We start from the raw sequence: 26,318 nt of genomic DNA on the forward strand, positions 1-26,318 counted from the left end.
TGCTTCCTCCTGGTCTCCCATGGGGTGCAGGGCCCAAGCACCTGGGCCATCCTCCACTGCACTCCCGGGCCACAGCAGAGAGCTGGACTGGAAGAGGAGCAACTGGGACAGAATCCAGCGCCCCAACCGGGACTAGAACCTTGGGTGCTGGCGCTGCAGGCGGAGGATTAGCCAAGTGAGCCATGGTGCCGGCCCAAAGAGGACTTTTTGGATTATGGGATTCTGACCCTAGAGCGCTTCATTCGTGGCCTGAGGGTATATAAACAGTCAATTCATGAGTGCAAATCGTCTTTGAAATCAAGGTTTGCCTTTCTTTTCCAGAAAGCAGCACATGAAGTGCGACAAAGAGACTTCCTTTCTAGAGTCCAAGTGCAATGTCTCATTTGCACAGAACGCATGGGAGGCTACTTGTCTTCATTCTTTGTTTTGGTTTTATCTGTAGTCAGCTTTCCTACAGCTGCCCAAGGAAGACTTCATTGAATTCTGGGAGACTGACTTGTGTGACTATATCCTTTTAATCCTTACCTACATATACGAGGATGAAATTAACAACTCCCCTCTAAACACATACACCTCTTTCTCCCCTAAAGAAAAGCACAACACCTAAGAATGTGTAATGTGTTGCAGCTGTTGCAATAGTTTTGGTATTCTGGCACATCCGTAGATCTCTGAAGAGCATTTCTTGCTCGTGATTAAATCAGAATGCCAGTGTGCCCTGCTTGTTGCTGCAGAATTCTGCGTTTGCCATACAGATGTTGATGCATAGCCAATGAACTCTTTTAAAATGCCCATGTCCCTTAGAGCAGAATCATCATTCATTGAACAGGGAGGGAAGCAAGAGAAATTGATCTAGTGTTGGGAAACCAGGCTGATTCTGTGGGGGCTCACTGTCTCCTGGTCTTCAGAGTTTGGGAGAACTTGTGTCAGGGACCCCATGATGTATAAGTTCCACAGAACATGGGCCATAAATAAAAGACATCCTAACAGTCTCATGTTTCACTAGCCTCTGTTTGCTTCTTCACATGATCACATGTAAATCCTTTTTACAAATTATTTATTTGTTTATTTGAAAGGCAGAGCTACAGAGCGAGAGGGAGGGACAGAGATCCTCCATCTGCTGGTTCCCTCCCCAAATGGCTGCAACAACCTGCAGCTGGGCTGATTCGAAGCCAGGAGCCAGCAGCTTCTTCCAGGTGTCTCTCATGGGAGGCGGGGGCCCAAACACTTGGGTCATCTGCTGCTGCTTTCCCAGGCCATTAGCAGGGATCTGGATCAGAAGCAGAGCAGCCAGAACTCGAACAGGTGCGCGTATGGGATGCTGGCATTGCAGGTGGCGGCTTAACCTGCTGCACCACAATGCGAGCTCCTCAGTGGACAGTCTTAGACAATTTTAACACTATTTACAAAGGAAAGGCTACTGTTACAATGAGGGACACTGCCTTAACAAACTTGTCACATTATCATTGCCAATAATGGGACAAACTGGCGTGTGTCATTAGATGTGATGTAATGAGAAAATCACAAAGGCTTCAAAGCAGCTGCTATGGTTCCAATGTGGCTTGTGCCCTGAAGGTTCATGTATTGGAAGCTTGATCTCCAGGATGGCAATGGGAGAGGTGGTAGAATCTTTAAGAGGTGACTCCTATGGGGCTGGTGCTATGGTATAACAAGTTAAGCATCCCACATAGGCACCGATTTAAGTTCCAGCTACTCCACTTCCTATCCAGCTCCCTGCTAATGCTCCTGGGAAAGCAGCAGAGGATGGCCCAAGTGTTTGGGCCCCTGCACCTACATGGGAAACCCGAATGAAGCTCTTGGCTCCTGGCTTTGACCTGGCCCAGCCCTGACCATTGCAGCCCCTTTGGAGCGTGAACCAGCAGATGGAAGCTCGCGCACACTCTCTCTCTCTCTCTGGATTCTGCCTTTCAAATAAATAAAATAAATCTTTTTTAAAAAAGAGGTGGGGCCTAGTGGAAGGTGATTAAGGCCTTTGGGGGTTCTGTCCTTGGAAGGAATTGATGTAGTTCTCACAGAACCCCTGCCTGGTTGGAGGGTTGCTTTTCCCCCTTTAAATATTTTATTTATTTATTTATTCATTCATTCATTCATTCAAAAGGCAGCATGGCAGAAAGAGGAAGAGAGAGAGAGAGAGAGAGAGAGATCGATCTTCCATTTGCTGACTCACTTTCCAAATGGCTACAATGGCTAGGGCTGAGAACCCAGGAACTAGGAACTCCATCTGGGTCTCCCACAAGGATGGCTGGGGCCCACATACTTGGGCCATCTTCTGCTGCCTTCCCAAACACATTAGCAGGCAGCTGTATTGGAACTGGAGCTGCTAGGTGCCCCGGCTTCCACAGGGGATTCTGGCATTGCAGGTGGTGGTTTATCCCATTGCACCATAATGCCGGCCCCTGGAGAGCTGTTTTTTTTTTTTTTTTTAAAGAGAAAGCCTGGGGCCAGCGTTATGGTACAGCATGTCAAGGCACTACATGTGCCACTCTCATCCCATATCAGAGTGCCAGTTCAAGTCCTGGTTACTCTGCTTCTGCAGCTTCCCGCTAATGTGCCTTGGAAGGCAGAAGAAGGTAGCCCAAGGTCTTGGGCCCCTGTCACCCACTGGGAGACCCGGATGGAGTTCTTGGTTCCCGGGTTCAGCCTTGCCCAGACCTCAGTGTTGTGGCCATTTGGGGAGTGAATCAGCAGATAGAAAATTTCTCTCTGTTGTCTCTCTGTCTCTGCCTCTCTCTCTCTGTGAGTCTGCCTTTCAAATAAATAAATCCGTCTTTGAGAGAAAGAGAGAGCCTGGCCTGTCACCTCATTCTGGCTTTCTGTGTCTCCATATGATCTCTCCTTTTGCATGTGCTCCTGATGTGATGTCTTCTTCCATGCAGCCCTCACTAGAGCTGATTCAATGCCAGTGCCATGTCCTCAAACCTCCAGAACCATGAGCCAAATATCTCTTTTCTCTATGAGTTGCCAAGCATCAGGCAGTGTGTTATAGTAATAGAAAACAGAATAATGCAGTAACTATTATAAATATGTTCAAAGAACTGAAGTAAATCTTGCCTAATGATGTACAGAAAAGTACAGCAGTCTTAGGACCTGTGTGGGAAGTGTGATTGCAATAGTGATCTTCTGGACTGGCTCCTCCAAATTCTCTCTGCTAATCTTCTGACTGCTCTGCCATTTTGCTTGGTACTTAGTAGTCTTATGAAGCTACCAGTCTCTTAATTGCTTGCCACCAAAATCTCCAGTTTTTCACCACACCTGTAGGTATGAATTTCTCTACATTCTCTTTTAAAATTTTGATTTATTTATTTTCATTTGACGGGAGAGAGAGAGAGAGAGAGAAAGAGAGAGAGAGAGAGAGAGAGAGAAAGATAATCTTCCATGTGCTGGTTCACTCCCCAAATGCCCACAACAGCTGAGGCAGGACCAGGCTGATGCCAGCAGTCAGAGACTCATTCCAAGTCTCCTGCATTGAGTGGTAGGGACACAAGTACTTGAGCCATCACCTGCTGCTTCCCAGGGTATGCATTGGCAGGAAGCTGAAATTGGAAACGGAGTTAGGATTTGAACCCAGGCACTCCAATATGGGATGCGGGTGTCCCAAGCATCTTAATGACTGCACCAAATGTCTGCCCCTATAGGGCAGAGGCAGGACTCACTAAATCAAGCCCGTCCCCACTGACTACATAGCCATCTCCTAATCTATGTATCCTCCTCTGACCAAAGGTTGCTCCACCCAGCTTCAAACCAATAGGAGCAGGGAGTGTTCAGACCATTACTAACTGCAAAAGATCTTCTACTGCCCCATTAGGGACTTCCCCAACCAGTAGGGGTGCCCAGAATAGGCTGGTATGACCTATTTACGACCTTTCTGGTGAGGTGTCAGTGAGCAGAAGCACCATTTTGAGCGTGTCATGTGCAAAAAACCAACCGTGCCTGTGCAGAACGCCAAGCTGGGTGCAAACTGAAGTGCCTGTGCCAAGGGGGATGAGCCAGAGACTTAGAGGCCATGCCCCCCCAACCCAATAAAAAAAACGGTCAGCTTCCATTGGAGCAGTGGGTGGAACTTCTTCCCATCATGTTGTCTCCCTTGTCTGGGTTGAACGTTGACCTCTTGTTAATTTCTATTACAACTGAGTCAAGTTCTCGTTTAAATAAAGCCCACCATCACAGGCAGTGCTATGGTGCTCTGTCTGTCCTTAAGGTCTGCCTGTCACCGTGGGCAGAACTTCTGCACCACTACCCTGGAGTTGGGGGAAGCTTCTTCCAGAGTGACACTCCTGCTTCACCAGTGGGCTCTGCAGATGTCAGTACCCTTTGGTATTCTCAGCTTGCCTGTCTCATGTGGAATCTCTATCCCATGAGCAGGCTGGTGAAGCCACTTGGGGGCCAGTCCTTTGGGTCTGTTGCTTCATCGTACCAGTGGGAGCTGGGCCATGAAAGGAAGATCCAATCCTTTCAGATTTGCCTGCCAGGAATAGAACTTTGGCAGCCTGGGGCTGGGGGAGGATGAAAAACCCCAGCAGCCTCTCCCTCACAGAGTGAATCTGTAGCCCTAGACTACAAGCTGTGGGGAAAGGGAGGAGGGAATCTTTTTTGCATGTATGAAAAATATAAATAATCTATATTTAGAGAGTTAGCAGGTGGAATGTGGTAGGCTTACAATGGCTGCAGATTCCTTTTTCACTCCTCCCATTGAATTTGGGCTGGCTTTAGTCATTTACTTGACTAATAGAAGGCACTGGATGTGATGTACTAGGATTTTATTCACAAGATCAGAAGAGGCTTTGATTTCTGCCTGGGCCTACTTGGAATCCACCTACCATGCTGTGTGAGAAAGTCCAAGTAACACCATGCATTCACTTACATGCATTCAAAAATATACAAAACACTGCTGTGCACGGAGGGCCACACACAGAGTGAAACGGAGATCCACCGCTGACAGCACCGGCGGAGCTCCCAGGTGACACCCATTACTCATTTGCCAATAATGAGAATGATCCTATTTTGGAAGTGAGGATTCCAGTGCCAGGAGAGCCAACCAGGTGATTCTGTGTAGAATAGAGATGAGCCATCTTTGTACAAACTGCAGATTTATGAAAAGTAGTTACTGTTTTAAGCCACCAAGTTTCATGGTGTTTCTTAAGCAGCATACATATCCATAAGGTTCTTCAAACTAGCAACTCCACATCTACACTTGATCTTAGCCAAAAGGCCGAGAAGCGATGCAACTCCACATCTGTATGCTACCCAAGATAAACCCTTGCACGTGTCAATACAAAAATGCATATGAGGATGCTTATTGCAGCCCTCTTATAAAAGTGATGAAGTTGGAACATACTATTCCTAGCTGAGGAAAGGCTAAATGAACTGTGGCTTATTCACATGGTAGCTAAAATGAATGAGCTATATCTATCTGAATCAATGTATACAAAATCCAAAAAATAATGTTATATGATAATAGTAATTTGCTTGAAGATACATGCAGTAGATTCCATTTATATACAGTCAAAAAATACACAAAACAATGCTATGCATTATTTATAGACATATATTTACATGGCAAATGTGCAAAACCAGGCAGCTGCTTAATAAACATTAACTTGAGGAAAATGGCTCTCTCTGGGGAGGGGGGAGGAAGACAGAAGTGATGGAAGTGAGGCTTTACCTGAAATGGTAATGTTTTCTCTCTCCTGTTCTTTTGTTCTTCCTTTTTTTTTAGAGTTCCATAAGACAAAGTGTTTACCTCTGTTTTATCTTAATGGTAAGTACAGAAGTGTCTGTTCTATTATTTTCTGTAATTTGTATGCTTGAATTATTCATATTTTACAATTTTTAATAAAAAAGAGAAGGAAGACTCGGATTTGCCCCCATTCATCACAACAATGCACTGTCTCCACTTCTCTGGCGTGATCAACAGTCAAGATTTTAAAATCAACCTCACTGAAGTATTATTTATTCATAATAAAGTACACCATTTTGAAGTGCTATAGGTTGATGAGTTTTGACAAATGCGTACACCCAAGACTCCATCATGACAATCAAGAGGTAGAACATTCCCGACATGCTAAAGGTGACCTCTCCAACCTTTGCAGTCAGTTCCGCCACCCCAGCCCCAGGAAGCCATGGATCTCCTTGCTGTCACTTGCCTTAGTTTTACCTTTTATAGAGAGCAAAACAAACGAGATCTTACACTACGTTAGATTTTGAGTCTGGCTTCTTTTGCTCAGCAGAAGGCTTTTGAGACTCATATGGGTTAATGAGCATATTCGTCATGACGTAGCATTTCCTTGTCTGGATTACAACCTGGTTTGCTTATTCGTCTGCTGTTGGGCATTTAGATTGCTTCCGGTTTCTGGCCGTTATGAAAAAAGGTACTGCTAACATTCCCATGCAAGTCTTTCTGTGGACATAGATTTCCATTGCTCTTAGATGAACAACTGGAAGTGAAATTTCCAAGACATACGGGATGTATACACCGAACTTTACCAGGTGCAACTAGAACTGTTCTCCAAAGTGCACGTACCCTTCTCCACTGTCATCAGTGATGTATGGGGCCAGAATAGGGGCTTGTGAGAGGTTTGGGGAGTGGGGAGCAGAGTGAAAATATTCTAAAATAAATCGTGTTGATGGATACTTGGAGTTTGCTCTACTTTGGGGTTTCCTGTTATGGGAAACAATAAATGAGGAATGTCACTCATTTAAGCCAAACAGTATCTGCATATATGAATGCCTGTGACCATCTCCCTGTCTTCCCTCTAATAAGATTCAGAACAACAGAAGGTATAGGGCAGATTGCCTTAGGCGTCAGGCTCTGCAACCTATGTGTACACATCCACACACACACGCTGGGGAGGAGGGGGCAAAGAGTGGGGGGAGAGGTTTTCTCAGTCCTGTTTATCCAAAAGCAATGGCATACAGCATCATCACAGATCCGCAGCAAGCAGTGACAAAATTAGTTTAAATCCAAGTGGTCTAACCTTTCTTCCTTCTTTAGGCTCAAGCATCTTTGACACTGCTAATTCCCGTTCCTTTTCCAGTTTTTCCCCCCAAGATTTATTTTATTTATTTGAAAGACAGAGTTACAGAGAGAGGTAGACAGAGAGAGTCTTTCATCCACCGGTTCACTCCTCAAATGGCCTCAACAGCCAGAGCTGAGCCAATCTGAAGCCAGGAGCCTGGATCTCCCATGTGGGTGCAGGGGCCCAAACACTTCTACTGCCATCTTCTACTGCCTTCCCAGGCACATTAGCAGGGAGATGAATTGGAAGTGGAGCAGCCAGGACTCAAATCAGTGTCCATGTGTGATGCTGGTGCCGCAGGCTAGGGCTTTAAGCCTCTGCGCCACAGCACCAGGCCCCCTCTTCCAGTTTTATAATCTAACCCTCCATCATTTCCTGTTGGGGCTGCCATAACTACCTTCCTCGCTGTTTCCCCCTGCCGAATCCGTCCTGCCACACGGCTGCTTTTGCAATGTTTATTTCCCCAAATGGGCTCCAAGCTCAGATCTTCATGCCATCCTGTTCTCTAGCTCCACCAGGTCCATACTCTTCTGCATGGCTCTCTGGCCGCCCCGCTTCTGCCCACCTTTTCCCAATCTTCCGGCAGCCTCACTTGTACACAGACCCCCTGTATTCATCCCCTGTGGGGAGCAACTCAGACTAGGCTGTTACTGGAATTAAGACTTATTCTATGCATCTGCTCTCCCACAATATGGCGCTGGGAGAGGAGGAAACAGCTTCTACACAGCTGCCTCCAGTTCAACCAATAAACAGCAGGACCTGCTCCTGATTGGAGGAGAGCAGCGTACTTGGCGTGTGGGTAGCAGAGTTGGGATTGGTGGAAGAGGACTATAAAGGAGGAGAGAGAGAACATGCACGGGGAACATCTATCTGAAGGAACACCTGTGCAGCCCCCGAGAGAGCTGGCCGGCGGTGTGCCGCTCCCCTGCAGAAGTGGGGAAAGTGGCAGGGGGCCCGCCCTTCCACGGAGGTGGAAGGGATGGTAGCCAACCCGGGAAGAACCAGCAGCAAACCCGGGGAAGGCCGAGCAGACAAAAGAACAGCGCAGGGTCCTGTGTCGTTCCTCCATGAAGGGGGGGGGCGACATAATGGTGCCATGACTCGGATAGGAAAACCTAGGAGGATAGGAAACCTAGGAGGGAAGAAACGGGAAGAAGTGGGAAAATACCGGAGAGAGAGACTAGCAAAGAGCCTAGGGAAAAGCCGGATGGAAAAGGTGCCGGAAGAAGCTATTGAAAGCCTAAGCATAGACTCGGATACGGACTGTGGGAAAGAAGTTAGGATTTAAAGTGAAAGCAAGAAGAAACTTAGACCCAGATATGGACTGCAGGTTGAAAGTGAAAGTGAAACCTAGAAGAAACTTAGACTCGGATACGGACTGTGGGGAGAAGCCAGGAGAAATAAGAGGGGAATATTGTTGGAAGAAAACTTAGGGAAACATACCGGGTAGAGAAAAATATTAGGGAAAATGAAGCTGCAGGGGCAGGCTGAGGCGGAGACGTAAGCCAGCTTGGGATTCTTCAAGTCAGCCCGGGGAGCAAAAGGCGAAAATCTGGAACCAGAGGCAGAGACTTGGGCCAGGTTGGAATCCGTCAGATTAGCCCGGGGAGCAAAAGACGGGAAGCCAAACCGTAAGGCGGAGACGTAGGCTAGGTTGGATTTCGCCAGGTTAGCCCGGGGAACTTAGACTGAATACTGGTGGCGGAAACGTGAGCTAGGCTGTGCGACTCGCGGAAGCTGCCGCGCGCAGAGAGCGTGTGGGGCACGAACGGGGAGAGCGCACGGGGCGCTAATAGATAGGGAACGTGGGGCTAGCGCGAAGGCCGTGGTGCGGGCGCAAAGGGCGCGGAGACCGCGGAGCGCGCAAAGCCGGGAAGCAGCCTCGGGGTGAGGCGCCGAGAAGCAGCCTCGGGGTGAGGCGCCGAGAAGCAGCCTTGGGGCAGGTGCCGGGAAGCTGCAGGGATAAGAGAAACAGAAGTTTAGAAGTAAAATGAGAGAAATAGGAATGCTGGCAGATAGAAGTAAAATGGGAGAGATAGAAATGCCCGGAGATAGAGAAATAGAGAAAAATAAGGCCTCCCCACAACATGGCAATGAGAGAGCTTGGATTCGGTCTGCCTGATTAGGGAGGTGGTGAGCACCTGCGGGCGGCTAGCAGCTTATGCGCCGCAGGTCACTGAAGATAGGCATGAATTAACATCAATAAGTCTCCCCACAAGATGGTAATGAGAAGGCTTGGATTCGGTTTGCCTGATTGGTAGGGCTTGTAAGTACCTGCAGGCAGTTCTAGCAGAGCAGAGCATGCGAACACAGGCAGGGGCACCGAACACAGGCAGGGCACCGAACACAGGCACGCATCAGCGCCTAAAAACCTCCTCACAACGTGGCGAAGAGAGGACCCGGATTCGGTTTGCCTGATTGGTAGGGCTTGTAAGCACCTGTGGGCAACTCTAGCAAGCAGAGCAGAGTGTGTGCCGCGGGGCACCGAAGACAGGCGCGTATCAACGCCAAAAAATAAAAAGAAAGGGGGATCTGTGGGGAGCAACTCAGACTAGACTGTTACTGGAATTAAGACTTATTCTATGCATCTGCTCTCCCACAATATGGCGCTGGGAGAGGAGGAAACAGCTTCTACACAGCTGCCTCCAGTTCAACCAATAAACAGCAGGACCTGCTCCTGATTGGAGGAGAGCAGCGTACTTGGCGTGTGGGTAGCAGAGTTGGGATTGGTGGAAGAGGACTATAAAGGAGGAGAGAGAGAACATGCACGGGGAACATCTATCTGAAGGAACACCTGTGCAGCCCCCGAGAGAGCTGGCCGGCGGTGTGCCGCTCCCCTGCAGAAGTGGGGAAAGTGGCAGGGGGCCCGCCCTTCCACGGAGGTGGAAGGGATGGTAGCCAACCCGGGAAGAACCAGCAGCAAACCCGGGGAAGGCCGAGCAGACAAAAGAACAGCGCAGGGTCCTGTGTCGTTCCTCCATGAAGAGGGGGAGCGACATAATGGTGCTGTGACTCGGATATGAAGCCTAGGCAGGGTTTAGTGTCGTTCCTCCACGAAGACGGGGAGCGACAGTCCCCGCCCCTGCGCTTTCCCTCCTGCGGTTCTCCTTGTCTTTCCTCACGAGCTGCCTCCTGTAGGAAGTCCATCTCTCTCTCTCTCTCTCTCTCTCTCTCTCTCTCTCTCTCATACACACTCGTCCCATCTATTCTTTCACTCTTCAAATGCCCACAACAGCCTGAGCTGTGCCAGGCTGAAGCCAGGAGCCTGGATCTCAATATGGGTCTCCCTCATGGGTGGCAGGGACCCAAGTATTTGAGCCATCACTGCTGCTTCCCAGGATGTGAATTAGCCGGAAGCTGGAATCGGGAGAGGAGCCAGGACTCCAAGCAGGCACTCTGATACTGGATGCGGTGTCTCAAATGGTATCTTTTTTTTTTTTTTTTTAGAGGCAGAGTGGACAGTGAAAGAGACAGAGAGAAAGGTCTTCCTTTGCCGTTGGTTCACCCTCCAATGGCTGCCACAGCCGGCGCGCTGCGGCCGGCGCACAGCGCTGATCCGATGGCAGGAGCCAGGTGCTTCTCCTGGTCTCCCATGGGGTGCAGGGCCCAACACTTGGGCCATCCTCCACTGCACTCCCTGGCCACAGCAGAGAGCTGGCCTGGAAGAGGGGCAACCGGGACAGAATCCGGCACCCCAACCGGGACTAGAACCCGGTGTGCCGGCGCTGCAAGGCAGAGGATTAGCCTAGTGAGCCACGGCGCCGGCCTCAAATGGTGTCTTAATTGCTACAATGAAGTCCCATTTTCTATCCTTACTGTCAGTGAATGATGCTGCCACCACCCTGCCTGCTCACGATCCGTGCTCTTAAGGATAGTGTACACCAGGTGGCTCCCGGGATGTCCCCACAGAGCTGCGGAAGGAGTGGCATTTAGTACCACACACCTGTTCCCCTGCTCTTACGCATGCAGTCTTCCTGGCCCTGTCTTTCCCTGTCCTTGTTCACAAAAACCTAGCCTGATGTCGTCAGTGATTTAACCCGCTCCATCCATCTCAGGCGGAGACGGGCCCTAGGCTCCCTCTTTGCTGGTGAGCAATTTTAGCTGTTTGATGGCAGAAAAGGTGTGCCTGGGAACCATGAGTCATTCACCTGCAGTTGTCAGTAATCGCTACAACAAACTTTCAATAGTGTTAAATTCCGTCTTTACATATGTGGAGTCTTGCCCCTTGAAGAGAAACGCGGGCTGTAAATAAAATGCTTTCAAATGAAAGTAGTGATTAGTATTTGACTGTCATGCTCTTTGTTTGGCTCTGTGGATTACTTCAGCTAGAATTTCTGGTGCTGCGGAAAACCAGTTGAGAAAATAACAATCCTTTACAAGCAATTTCAGGGTTTCTAGCCCTTTTGCAATCTTCCGCTTTAATTTGTTTTCCATTAGTACGTGCTCACGTGTAGTGAAAAGAGCGAGCCCGAGCCGGGGGTGGGAGCTCGGGAATGTTCCAGCTCTGCCATTCTCTCACTCTCTGACTGTGGGCAGCTCATTTTCCTGCTCCGTGCCTCAGTTTCCTCATCTGGAAAATGAGGATCTTGGACTGAATGGTCTTGGAGTGCCCCTCCACCTCTGATGCTTTACTACCACAATCAAATATGCTACTTTGAGGGAGGGTTTTTTTTTTTTTAATGGCATTTGGAACTGGCATTAGCTGAGTTTCCCTCTCACACTAAGAAGCCTCAGAGGTGGGATTGCAAAATGAGAATTTCCTCCAGGCTGCAGCCAGAATGAAAGGAGCGTTACAGGAGCCTGGGTAGAGTTAGTATTCGTGTCTCTAGCTATCCAGAGACACAAATGACACTTGAAGATCTGTTTGCGGTTTCTCTCCGGGTTCTTTATCCAGGCATGTTTCCATAACGAATGTGTCTTAGCGGTAAGAAAAGTGGAAATGTAATGAGTGAGGGAAAACAAAGCTTATCTTTGTCCTGGCCCACCTCTTTGTGCTTCTTCCTCCCCCAGCCACCTGCGTTTTACTGCTTAGAGAGCTCAGTGTATATATAAGGACACTCATTCACTGCTAATAGTGGTTGCTAATAGCATTCCCGTCTCCTGTCAAGGCTGTCGCAGTTGATTGTTGTTTTTTTTTTTTTTTAATGTAGTTTGTGAGTTCCATCAGGGGTAACAGCTGAAAATCAAGCTCATTAAGACATCCCTGAGTATTTCAGAGTGAACTCATTTTCTAAGGCCAGGCTTGGACGAAGAATCTGGGAAAAGGGACTCTAGATGGATCAAAGAAGAACCAGGGAGTGTATTTCCAGGATGTTGGAGGAGGGGCAGAGTCGAACAGGAAATATAGTTCCCTAAGTGATGGGCCGTGTGTTAAATTTGGCAAAAATACCTGCTGACCTCATATACTCTTCCAGACTCCATACGAATACTTAATATACTGGCATGTGCATAAAAGTTGCCTAAGGATGGTGAGAAGTTCAGATTTTTTTTAAATTTCAATTTTTAACTGACACATAAAAATTGCACATACTTATGGGATACTATGTGATGTTGCAATTCACACATACACCGTGAAATGTCTAGTCAGGGTAAATACATCTGTTTCCTCAAACATTTATTTCTTTTTTAAAAAAGATTAATATGTATATGTATATATGTATTTGAAAGGCAAAGTGATAGAGTGGGGGAGAGAGAAAGAGAAAGAATCCATCTACTTGTTCACTCCTCAAATGGCCACAAATACTAGAGCTGGGCCAGGCTGAAGCCAAAAGCCGGAATTCTATCCAGGTCTGCCACGTGGGTGGCAGGGGCCCAAGCACTTGGGCCATCTTCTACTGACTTCCCAGGGACATTAGCAGGGAGCTGGATCAGAAGCAGAGTAATTGGGACATGAACTGGTGTTCTGATAATGAGATGCCAGACTCATAGATAGTGGTTTATCCCGCCGTATCACATGCTGGTCCCCAAAACACTTACTTGTTTATGGTGAAAACACTCAAAATCTTTTTATAGGGTTTTTAGAAAAATATATGGTGTATTATCATGATCTAGAATTATCTTATTGTGCAATAGAACACCAGATCTTTCCTTCTCCTATCTATGCCTTATGATTTGTTGATCAACTGCCCCACCTCGAGTCTTCCCCTCTATGTTAACCACTGTTCTGCTCTCAACTTCTGTGTGATCGACTTGTTTAGATTCCAGATGTGAGTGAGATGTGGTGCTTGTCTTTCTGTGCCTGCCTTATTTCACTTAACATGAGGCCCTCCAGTTCCATTCATGTTGCTGGGAACGACAAGATTACTGAGCAACTTCAATTTTTATTCATTCATTTGTCTAGCATTTAAACATTACATATTTATTTTATTTATTTGAAAGGCAGAGAGTGACAGACACACACACACACACACACAGAGAGAGAGAGAGAGAACACTCCCATCTGCTGGTTCGCTTCCCAAATGTTTACAGCAGCCAGGTCAAACTCAGGAGCCAGGAACTAAATCCAGGCCTGCCAGATGGGTGACAGGGACCCACTGCCTCCAGGGTGTGCATTTGCAGGAAGCTGGGATTGGGGGGTCCCACCCGGGTTGTGGGCATTCCAAGCAGCATCTGAACTGCTGCACTTAAATACCCTCTCCTGTGTAATACTTCTGCAGGTAATTTTGCACTCTGGGTTCTGCTGCTTTTTATGTAGGCTGGGCAACAACTTTGTAAATATAACCTTTAAAATTATTTTCTTCCTACATTTTGGACTGCTCTTTCTCAGTCTTATTTGCAATTTCCTACTCTTTTCTCCAGTTTGTTCATATTGCATTGCCTGCAGGCTTAGTCCTTGAGCTTGTTTTCTTCTCTAGCAATACCCACTCTTTTTGTGATTTCATTCAGTGTTATGTCTTTAAATATCTTTGTCTTAGTCTGTTTTCTGCGGCCAGCAGATGGAAGGTTCTCTCTCTCTCTCTCTCTCTCTCTCTCTCTCTCTGTGTGTGTGTGTGTGTGTGTGTGTGTGTCACTCTTTCTCTCTGTAACTCTGAGGCTCATTGTTCTGGAGATTGAGAAGTCCAAGAGCACTTCAATGGCATCACGGGCTGAGCGAGTGTGAACACAGAGAGAAAGCGGGTTGGACTCCTGCAATCATTTCAGCCCTGTGTGATAACAGCACTAATACAGTCAGGAGAATGGAGCCCTCATAGCCTAGTAGTCTCTTAAAGGCTCTTGATTCTGTTGCAGTGACAATAAATTTATCTATTTATTTATTTGAAAGTCAGAGTTACACAGAGAAGGAGAGGCAGAGAGTGAGAGTGAGAGAGAGAGAGAGAGAGGTCTTCCATCTGCTGGTTCACTCCCCAGATGACTGCAAAGGTCAGAGCTGCATCGATCCGAAGCCAGGAGCCAGGAGCTTCTTCCAGGTCTCCCACATGGGTGCAGGGGCCTAAGCACTTGGGCCATCTTCTACTGCTTTCCCAGGCTATAGCAGAGAGCTGGATCGGAAGTGCAGCAGCAGGGACTGGAACCGGTGCCCATATGGGATGCCAGTACTGCAGGTGACAGCTTTACCCACTAAGCCAAAGCACTGGCCCCGGTGACAATAAATTTAAACATGAGTTTTGGAGGGGGCATTCAAGCCAAAGCAATCATCAATACACTAGCAAATCCCAAACTTGTATCTCTAGTCTAGACCTCCCCTCTGCACGCCAGACTGTCTAATAGCCTACTTGACACGCACACTAGAATGTGTAATAGATGTCTCAAACTTAACAGGTTAAGAAAAGCCAAAATGATTTCCCTCTCAGGTCTGTTCATCCTGGAGTCTTGCCCATTTCAGGTAATGGCTCTCCACCCATCCATCCAGCAGCCACCCCGACTCCCCTCCTTCTCTTCCGCCTCCCAGCCCTATCAGAAAACCCTGCTGGTAGCACCTTCAAAACCACTTTTGTCCTCCACGGTGAACACCCTGAAGCTGCCATGACCTCTTTCTTGGACTATTGCAACAGCCGCCTCGCTGGTGTTCCCGCTTCCTCCCTCCCTCTACCCAGAAGCTTGTTCTCGATGCTTTCAGGGTGATTCTTGTACTGAGTAGGTCACATGCTGTCACCTGTCAGCCCCAAGCCCCGCCAGCACTCCTCATTTCACTTTGAGTTCAGCAGGGCCCAACGTGATCTGCCCTCTCCCCTCTAGTTAGCTCTCTGATCTCACCTCAGCATTGTCCCGCTCTGCTCCAGTGACTCTGCTCTCTTTATGTTCTTCGCACTCGCTGACGACATGGCTGACTCTGAGCCTCTGTAGTTGCTGTTCCCTCTGCAGGAATACTATTATCAGCATGGTTCATTCTCTCATCTTTACATCTATTCCCTACTTTAGTGTTTTTTAAAAAAGATTTATTTAATTTATTTGAAAGGCAGGGTTTCAGAAAGAAAGAGAGACAGACAGATAGAATATCTTCCATCTGTTGGTTCACTCCCCAAATGGCTTCAATGGCCAGGACTGGGCCAGGCTGAAGCAAGGAGCCAGGAACTTCATCTGAGTCTTCCACGTGGGTGCAGGGGCCCAAGCACTTAGCCATTTTCTGCTGCTTTTTCCAGGCCATTAGCAGGGAGCTGGATCAGAAGTGGAGCAGCCAGGGCATGCACTAGTGCCCATATGAACTGCTGGCATTGCAGAAGCAGCTTAGCTCATTATGCTACAGCACTGGCCCCCTTGCTTTAGTTTTTATTATTATTTATTTATTTGAGAGGTAGAGTAACAAACAGTGAGAGAGAGAGAGAGAGAGAGAGAGAGAAAGGTCTTCCTTCTGTTGGTTCACCCCCCAAATGGCCACAAGGGCCAGAGCTACGCCGATCCAAAGCCAGGAGCCAGGAGCTTCTTCCTGGTCTCCCACGTGGGTTCAGGGGCTCAAGGACTTAGGCCATCTTCTACTGCTTTCCCAGGCCATAGCAGAGAGCTGGATTGGAAGAGGAGCAGCCAGGACTAGAACCAGCACCCATATGGGATGCCAGCGACGCAGACAGAGGATTAACCTACTGCACCATGGCGCCAGCCCCCCTTGCTTTAGTTTTTACACAGCATTTATCACCATCTAACATCTCACACACACACACAGACACACACACAAACAGACACTGCAAAAGTTTGAATGTGTGCATCCTCCCCAGATTCATGTGTTGGAACCAGTGTGATAGTGTAGAGACCTGGAGGGGTGGTGTCTCCGGGAGGTGATTCAGTTACAAGGGCTTCACCCTCACGAATGGGTTATAAAAGGGATCCAGGGAACTAGTTAGGTCCTCTAGCCCTTCTACCTTCTGCCATATGAGGGTACATCAGTCAACCGCTCGGGAAGGCAGAGCAACAAGGTGCCATCTTGGAAGCAGAGACTATACCCTTACCAGACAACAAACATGTTGGCACCTTCATCTTGAACTTCTAGTCTCTAGAACTATTAGAATGAAATTATTTCTGTTCTTTATAAATTACCAGTCTCAGGTATTTTGCTGTAGTACCAGGAATGTATCCATAATATATCTATATCTATCTATATATCCATATATGTGTGCTTTTAAAAATTTTTTCATTTGAGAGTCAGAGGGAGATAGAGATCAAGATAAGCAAATGATAGATAGATAGATAGATGATAGAGAGCTCCAATCCATTGGTTGACCCCCCAGATGCCTGCAGTGCCCCCAGTCTGAGACCAAAGCTGGGAGCTGTGAACTCAATCCAGGTCTCCCATGTGAGAGGCAAGAACCCAATGACTTGAGCCGTCACCAATGCTTCCCAGATTCTGCATTAGCAGGGGGCTGGAGTCAGGAGTCTGAGCTCGGAATTAATCTCAGGCACTCTGGTGTGGGTTGTTAGCATCTTATCTGGTATCTTTAACCAGTGGGCCAAATGTCTGTCCCTATTTATTTCCTGTTTTCCTCCCCTAGAATGCTAAATCCATAACAACAAAGTAGAAAAATTATTTTTGTTTCTGTTGTCCACTATTGTATTCCCAGTGGCCAGAACCACGGCAGGTCTGTTTTTTTTTAAAGATTTATAGTTATTTGAGAGGCAGAGTTACAGACAGAGAGAGGGAAGGAGATAGAGAGAGAGAGAGAGAGAGAGAGAGGGAGAGGGAGATCTTCCACCTGCTGGTTCACTCCTAAGATGGCCGCAATGTCTGGAACTGAGCCAATCTGAACTGGAGCTTCTTTGGGGTCTCCCACATGGGTGCAGGGTCCCAAGTGCTTGGGTCATCTTCTACTGCTTTCCCAGGCCATAGCAGAGGGCTGGATCGGAAATGGAGCAGCTGGGACTAGAACCGGTGCCCATATGGGATGCCGACAATGCAGACAGAGCTTTAACCTATGCCATAGTGCCGGCCCCATGTCACTAGGTCTTGTAATAATGTAGAATAAGGGTCTCACCCAATCTAGGGGTATATGATTCCCATTACCTGCCTAGCTGCAATAATAGAATTATAAAAATATGCTTTTGTTAGTCAACTTACAATAACTGACATATGAAAATTTTTAATAATGGAAGAACTTAAAGTCAAAGATGTGGAGTGATGGTGTACTATGATGGTTAAGTTTCCATGGCAACTTGACTGGTCCATGTGGTGCCCAGCTATTTGGTTAAAATGACTTAGAGTGATTCTGTGAGAGCTTCTCTGGATGAGATTGCAGTTTAATTGGTAGACTTAATAAAGAAGATTGCCTTCTCCAGTGTGTGTGCTAGTATATAATCTACTAAGTGCTTGAATGGAATGAAAGGTGGAAGGAGGGGGAACTAGCTCGCTCTCTCTCTCTCTCTCTCTCACTCGCTCTCTCTTTGCCTGACTGCTGGAGATCGGACATTGGTTTCGTCTTGCCTTCAGACTTGAACTTGCACTATCAGTTCTCTTAGCTCTCAGGCCTTCAGTCTCAGACTGGAACCACATCTCAGGCTGCTCCTCTGGAGGATCATGACTAATACACTATGTTTATTCTCATAATGGCTGTGTACTCCCTCATCCCCCCGCCTGCCCCAATAGTCTTTTGAAAACAATGGGAAAAGTTATGGAAGAAATTATCATCGGGTGTGGAAGGCTAGGTCCACAACTTTTTGTAGCTTATTTTTATTATGCATTTTCACTCCTGTTTTGCTGAGAATAATGACACAGCAGGCAGCGGTAAACAGTTTATATTGTCTAATATTTCTCCTTCCTCTCAGCTCTGCCACTCCTTGTGTTGGTAATCACCTTCTCATTTTTCAAACATTTTCCTACCCTTTTCTTCCAGGACACTAAGTTATCCTGGATAAGTATAACTGAGCTGTACTTCTGGGACACGTCTCCATTTACTTTGTCGGTAGAATGTCTCCCCAGTCTGTCTTTTCCTCTGCAGTCCTCTTTCTATCACTCTGGTCCAAACCTTAATCATCTTATGCCTGGCAAACCTTAATAGCCTTCTGCTTGACTCGCTGGATCCCAGCTGTTTTTTTTTTTTTCTTCTTGGCATTCTAATTATCCTGCATCTTGGCAAGTGTCTTAGTCTCTGTGGGAGGCTTTAACAAAATACTGTAGACTGGGTGGCTTCTTAACAACAGAAATGTATAGCTCACAGTTCTGGAGGCTGGCAAGTTCAGGGTCAAGGAGCTGTCAGATTTGGCATCTGCTGAGGGCTCCATTTGAGGTTTATCGAAGGTACCTTTCAGCTGGGAAGGGGTAGGACAGGTCTCTAGGGCCATCCGTCCTAGATACTTACTCTCTCTTGCTGTGCCCTCACCTGGCGGGAGGGGGAAGGCAGCTCTCTCTCTGAGGTCTCTGACAAGGGCACTACCTGCAGGCACAAGGGCTTTGCCCTCACATTCTGATCACCTCCCAAGGGTCCCCACCTCATATCATCCCATTGGGTGTATGAATGTTGGAGGGGACACAGACATTCAGAGCATGGCAGCAAGACTGTGGTTTTAGAATCTGGGGATTTAAACACACTGCAGGGACTGCTTAAAATGGGGGGGGGGTGCTTGGGAATCGGAAAGGGGGACACAACAGTCAGTCTGTCGTCAGCCTTCAGAGCAACACATCTAGACACAAGCACCAGTCCACAGGTGGGCAGGCTTGTTGAGACATTCTGGGTCGTGGGAGGAATGAGACACCCATACTCTGGTTGGGACGTGCCAAGGGCCGGAGCCAGAGGGAATGTGTACAGCAGCATGCAGGCATCCTGGAGACACCCCAGAACTGGGAGGCTCATTGTCCCCAAGGCTCGGGCCACAGTTTTTATCAAGGGTCTCCACCAAAGAGATGCCTCTGCCTATTAGAAAGCTCTCTCTGGAGAATCCGCCTACGTGGCTTGTGCTCACTTTTCCTGGGCTCACTGTTCTTGGATGGGGCAATAGTGGGATATGCAAGGATGGGGTGTGGCAAGTATTGTTTTGGGTGACTGGCACTGCCCTTCTCAAACATCCTCTGTCTCTCCCCCACCACCCCAACCACTGCCCAGCCGTCAGGTTTTTTTTTTTTTTTTCTGGACACTGATCTACATCCCAGTCCACTTACTTGGTACTGGCCCCATAGGCACCTGGCTTGGTCACTCGGATAAGTTGGTGTGTTCCTTATTGAGTTTCTGTATTTGAGATCAGAAAGCAGTTCAGTTCAGCTAGCACCCTCTGGGAAGTTGGTTGTCTTCGCATGTGATGCTCTGGAGTTATTGGTGACAGAGTGAGAGGAAATAATGAAGTCCGGATGCAGGTAGGGTTGGTGACAAGAGACAGGCAGGGGCCTGATTCCTGTGGGGTTCCAGGGAGATTCCTGGCCTTTGATTCCCTGAGACAGGCATGATGACAGCTCACATTCACATCGTGCTCCAAGCACTTTACCCACTTAGGCCTTGTAACAACCCTGTGAGGAAGATAATATCATCATGCCCATTTTAAAAAGATTTACGTATTTATTTGAAAATCAGAGAGAGCGAGAGCGAGAATGAGAGTGAGAGATCTTCCATCTGCTGGTCCCCAGATGACTGCAACAGCTAGGGCTGGGCCAGGCAAAGCCAGGAGCGTGGAGCCAGGAACTTCATCTGGGTCTTGCACCTGGGTGGCCAGGGCCCAAACCCCTCAACCATCTTCCTCTGCTTTTCCCAGGCCGTTAGCAGGAAGCTGGATCAGAAGTAGAGGAGTGAGGACACGAACCGGCAGCCATTGGGATGCTGGTGCTGCAAGTGGAGGCTTAACTCACTATATCTCAATGCTGGCTTCATCATGCCCATTTTACATATGAAGAAACTGAAGCACAGGAAGCTGAATAACCTGCTCAAGGTCGCAGAACTAGGATTTACAGTCAGGTTCAATGCTCTTAACATTATACTGCTAATCCTTGTAGCAATTCTCTAAATCCTCCTTGCCTAAGCCAGTTCAAGGGCCCTACCATGACCACTAGGCAAGAGGAAGTTTAATTCTCTCTGGTTCTTTCTCCCTTGCTGTCTCCTCCTCCTTTTCTCTCAACTTTCCATTTTTTTAAAAAAATTTATTCCTGGGGCTGGTATTCAGGCATCCCATATGGGCGCTGGTTCTAGTCCTGGCTGTTCCTCTTCCAATCCAGCTCTCTGCTGTGGCCTGGGAAAGCAGTAAAAGGTGACCCAAGTGCTTGGGCCCCTGCACCCACATGGGAGACCCGGAGGAAGCTCCTGGCTCCTGGCTTCGGATCAGCACAGCTCCAGCCATTGCAACCAATTGGGGAGTGAACCAGTGGATGGAAGACCTCTCTCTCTCTCTCTGCCTCTCCCCTCTCTGTGTAACTCTGACTTTCAAATAAATAAATAAATAAATCTAAAATTGATCCCTGTTAAATATAAGAGTGTGAATAAGAGAGGGAGGAGATGTACAGTTTGGGACATGCTCAATCGGACTTGCCCCAAATGGTAGAGTTAGAAACATGCCAGGGGATTCCAATTCAATCCTATCAAGGTGGCATGTACCAATGCCATCTCACTAGTCCAAGTGATCAGTTTTAGTTCACAATTGATCATAATGATAGGATTAAGAGTCAAAGGTATCACATAAACAAGACTAGTGTCTGCTAATACTGATAGAATAAAAAAGGGAGAGAACGATCCAAAATGGGAAGCAGGATACACAGAAGACCCATAGAATGGCAGATGTCCTAAACAGCACTCTGGCCTCAGAATCAGCCCTTAAGGCATTCGAATCTGGCTGAAGAGCCCATGAGAGTATTTCAGGCATGGAAAGCCAATACACTCTGGCACCAAAAACAAATTAAAACAAAACAAAAACCCCTAAATGAAAGATCTCTGCGAATGAGATCCCAGTAGAAAGAACGGGCCATCAAAGAAGGAGGTACCTTTCTCTGAAGGGAGGAGAGAACTTCCACTTTGACTATGACCTTGTCTAAATAAGATCGGAGTCTGTGAACTCAAAAGGCTTCCATAACCTTGGCAACTCATGACAAGAGCCTAGGGTGATTACTGATGCCATAAACAAGAGTGTCAATTGGTTAAGTCAGCAACAGGAGTCACTGTGCACTTACTCCCCATGTAGGATCTCTGTCCTTAATGTGTTGTAAAATGTGAATTAATGCTATAACTAGTGCTCAAACAGTACTTTACACTTTGTGTTTCTGGGTGAAAACTGTTGAAATCTTTACTTAGTATATACTAAATCGATCTTCTATATATAAAGATAATTGAAAATGAATCTTGATGTGAATGGAATGGGAGAAGGAGCGGGAGATGGGAGGGTTGCGGGCAGGAGGGAAGTTATGGGGGGGAAAGGCCGTTGTAATCCAAAAGCTGTACTTTGGAAATTTATATTTATTAAATAAAAGTTAAAAAAATAAAATTGATTCCTTCCTTCTTTCTAGCTTGCTCCCCCCCTTTCTAAAGTTCATTTGTTGACCTTTCTTCCTATCTTCTTGATTATTCTCAACTGCTTGCATGCAATAATATTGTCATTCTTCCGTATTACAAAATGCTGTCTTGCCTCAATTTCCCTGTTCACCTCAGCTCCATTTCTCTGCTCCTCTGCATAGAAAACTCTTCAAAAGGGTACATATAGGGTCTGGCGCTGTAGCACAGTGGGTGAGGCCGCTGTCTGCAGTGCCAGCATCCCATATGGGGGCCGGTTCAGGTCCCGGCTGCTCCACTTCCGATCCAGCTCTCTGCTGTGGCCTGGAAAGGCAGTAGAGTATGGCCCAAGTACTGCACCCTCGTGGGAGACCTGGAAGAAGCTCCTGGCTCCTGGCTTCGGATCAGCACAGTTCCGACCATTGTGGCCATCTGGGGAGTGAACCATCAGGTGGAGGATCTCACCCCCCACCCCCATTCTGCCTCTCTCTAACTCTGCCTTTCAAATAACTAAATCTTTAACAAAAGGTACATATATTTTCAATACTTCCCCTTTCACATCCTCCTAACCCCACTCATCAGGCCTGTGGCTGCCACCACTCCACTCAGAATGCAAGGTCCCAAGCAGCCTCTGCATTGCCACTTCTCAGCTCTCACAGTAACTTGCCTTTGGCTGGCCTCATTCGAGCACTTCCTTCACTTGGCTTCGAGGACGCAGCACTCTCTTGGTTTCAGGGTTCCTTGCTGGTTTTTTTTTACATCCTTGACTTGTTCATCTTGGTGCTCTTCTGGGCTCAGTCCTTGGACCTGGGTCACTCCTTCGGTGATCCCAATTAGACTTGTGACTTGAAAAATCCCCTAAAAGCTGATGACTCCCAATCATGTATTTGTAGTTCAGACCTCTGTTTTGACCTTCAATTCCTTTATCCACGTGCCCACTTGCTGTTCTCACCTGGAGGAGAGATGAGGCCCCTGAAAGTACCCCCCCCGCGCCCAGTCTGACCTTCCTTCTCAGATCTGCCCCGTCCTCTTACCCATCTTAGTAACCGCAGTCATTCATGCCAAGACGAGTCAGTACTCACCTTTCTCTTACATATTCAGTTCATTTACATCTCCAAAATGCATCTAGAATCCTAGCATTTCTCCTGACTTCCCACACTACTTCTATGGTCGGGTGTCACCTGTTTTGTCTCTCTTTTTTTTTTTTAAAGATTTATTTATTTATTTATTTATTTTGACAGGCAGAGTGGACAGTGAGACAGAGACAGAGAGAAAGGTCTTCCTTTGCTGTTGGTTCACCCTCCAATGGCCGCCGCGGCTGGTGCGCTGTGGCCAGTGCACCGCGCTGATCCGAAGGCAGGAGCCAGGTGCTTCTCCTGGTCTCCCATGGGGTGCAGGGCCCAAGCACTTGGACCATCCTCCACTGCCTTCCCAGGCCACAGCAGAGAGCTGGCCTGGAAGAGGGGCAACCGGGACAGAATCTGGCGCCCTGACCGGGACTAGAACCCGGTGTGCTGGCGCTGCAAGGCGGAGGATTAGCCTAGTGAGCCGCGGTGCCGGCCTTTTTTAAAGATTTATTTATTTATTTGAAAGTCAGAGTTACACAGAGAGAGGCGAGGCAGAGAGAGAGAGGTCTTCCATCTGCTGGTTCACTCCGCAGATGGCCACAATGGCTGGAGCTGCACCGATCCGAAGCCAGGAGCCAGGAGCTTCTTCCGGGTCTCCCATGCGGGTGCAGGGGCCCAAGGACTTGGGCCATCTTCTACTGCTTTCCCAGGCTGTAGCAGAGAGCTGGATCAGAGGTGGAGCAGCCGGGACTAGAACTGGCGCCCATATGGGATGCCGGCGCTTCAGGCCAGGGTGTTAACCCGCTGCACCACAGCGCCAGCCCCAACCTGTTTTTATTTCTTACCTGTATTACTGCAGCAGCCTCCTCTTGGAGTCCCTATTTCCTCCATTACCGCTTCAAATCTATTTCCTACCCAGCATGCGGAGTCATCTTTGTTGAATGCTTGCTATACCATCTTCCTTCTCTTAAAATCCTATATAGGCTCCAATTTGCACACAGGGTAAACCCTAAAGTCCTTATGGTGGCTTACACAGTCCTATAGGATGTAAGCTTCTGTGACTTTTCTGACCTCATCTTTTGCTACTCTTCCCAATCTACCCCTGCCCCCGTATTCCAGGCATACTGTGCCTCTGGCTGTCCTTAAATACAAAATACAGAAGGTCAGCGCCTGCCTCAGGACCTTTGCCTATGCATTTTCCTCGGCTTAGAACCCTTCCTCTCTCTCTCTCTCCCTCTAATCTATATCTATATCATCTATATCTATCTATTATATCTATCCTCTATCTCACCTCTTAAAAATCTCTCTCTCCCTCCCTCCCTCCTTTCTTCCTTCCCTTCCCATCCTGTGTGTGTATATGTGTCCCTGTCTCTCGCTGTAACTTAGCCTTTCAAATAAATAAAATAAATCTTTAAAAAATTATGTTAAATAAATAAAAAGAGGGTGACTTAACCTCTATTAAAAATAAAAAAAAGAGATCACAGAGCTCTTTCTCTCTCTACCTCTGCCATGCAAGGACACAGCGAGAAGGTGGTCATCTACAAGCCAGGGTGGGGGACTTTACCAGCTAGAAACTTGGCCTTGAATTTGTCAGCTTCCAGAACTATGAGAAATAAATAAGCTACCCTATAGATGGCATTTTGTTATGGAAGCTTAAGCTGATTCAAATAGCCCCTCTCACTGGAGCGTAAGCTCCAGGCCAGGAGTTTTGTCTGATTGTATACTGTGGCATCATCAAGGTCTAGAACAGTTGTGTGGCCTGTAGTGGGTACCCCATAGGCATTTGCTAAGTGGATGTATGAATGAATCAGTCAGACATGATCCCTGCAGAGCGTGACGGATACACGAGCCTGCTGCCATGTAGAGAAGTCCTGTGATGGGCAGAGGTACAGAGAAAGGGTGCTGGGGCTCCACGAAGGCGAGGGTCATTCCGATGGAGAGGGAGCGAGGGGAATCCGGAAAGGCTTAATGGAGGAGGTAGCATTGAGCCAGGCCTTCCAGGCAGGTAAGATCTAGGCTTGTGGCTGTATGGGAAGGCACAGAAGATCAGTCAGGTGGAAGCAGGGTACGTGAAGGACAACAGCGGGAAATAAGATCAGAGCAAAGCCTGGGGCCAAACAGGAGAGCCCCGAATGCCAGGTTAAGGAGCTTTTTCTCTGAGTGTGGTCTGAAGTGGAGCAGACATGCAGGTTGCAGGAGCGGTCATAAACAGTCGAGCCACCAGTCGGTGATTTTCTCTAACTTTTGGTTCTTTACTCAATTGTTTCTTAACTCTAAGTTCTTTAGGGGCTTGCTGATATATGGTTCCTAAGCTACCAGAGATTAAGAAGCAGACAGGCAAAAAAGGGAAGAGAGATTGAGTCTGAAAACAGATACACCCCAGGGCGCAAAGAAGTCCATGACTTACTGGCCTGCAGGGTGAAGATATGGATCCTGAGTTGTAGACTTAGGACCTCTGTTCCTGTCGCATCCACTAACTAATGTCGTTAGAGGCAACAAGGCACCGTGGGAAGATCAGGAGAGGCCCGCATTCCTCTGCTGAACACAGGAAAGGGTGTAAAACGTCTTAGAAATGTTTTCATTTAAAGTGATCAAACTAAACAAGATTGGTACTGAACACACGAAGCATGATTGTAATGCTTGCACACACACACACACACACACACAGAGGGGGGGGGCACTGTATAGATGGCCCCAGACTTAGAATGGTTTGATGGAAGATTTTTCAACTTTGAGATGATATAAAAGCCATGCACATTCAGTAGAAATTGTACTTCAGATGTTGGATTGTGATCTCTTCCTGGGCTAGCAGCTTGATTGTCTGGTGATGTTGGGCAGCGGCAGCAGCAGAGCACAGATCCGTCAGTCCCACAATCCCAAGGGGGGAACACTCACAGTCTACAATAAATTGTGCTGTTGGGATAGGCCGGTCGGTGGGTCAGGGCTATTCAACGCATTTCCCACTTATGACAGTTCCAACTTAGGATGCGTTTATTGGGACATTAGCCCAATCGTAAGTCAAGGAGCATTTGTGTTCTGTGAAACACACTGAATTCAGCTTTCCAGATTTTTTCCCTCGCAGGCAATACAGTTCTGGTTTGGGGGGGGGGGGGGGTAGAACGTATTCCATTAATGTACCAACCGTCACCCGGATCCTTGATTCTCTGAACTCTTCAAACTCCTCTGGGACAAGTAGCATGTCCAGTGCAGCCTTGCTTCCCCCATTGGCTGGCAGGTCGCCTCAGAGCAGACATCACTCAGCATGAGAACTGCTGTTTCCTGTCCTGAGGCCCAGCCACATGGACACACGCTTTTACTGGTGTGAGCACAAAATTTATTTCCTTTCGCAAAAAGGGATAAGATAATGCCTTATGTTTTGTTTCTTTTTTATTCCCCCC

General features: G+C 47.6%; 1 long non-coding RNA gene across 2 annotated transcripts in view; it reads left to right on the forward strand.

Annotated features, from left to right (window-relative positions):
• LOC103351970 (uncharacterized) overlaps positions 1-26,318 on the forward strand; it is a 100,416-nt gene that overhangs the window by 69,547 nt on the left and 4,551 nt on the right. The window contains exons 3-4 of one of the 2 annotated variants that reach the window (XR_016227748.1): positions 5,735-5,776; positions 5,860-6,646. This is a non-coding gene — a long non-coding RNA (uncharacterized LOC103351970). Of the gene's footprint in view, positions 1-5,734; positions 5,777-5,859; positions 6,647-26,318 lie in introns of those variants that run through there. The other variant, XR_007912131.3, reaches the window with a different exon arrangement.

The sequence above is a fragment of the Oryctolagus cuniculus genome, chromosome X (genome assembly GCF_051225735.1).
Source record: "Oryctolagus cuniculus isolate XC-2025 breed Fujian yellow rabbit chromosome X, ASM5122573v1, whole genome shotgun sequence".
NCBI classification, from domain to species: domain Eukaryota; kingdom Metazoa; phylum Chordata; class Mammalia; order Lagomorpha; family Leporidae; genus Oryctolagus; species Oryctolagus cuniculus.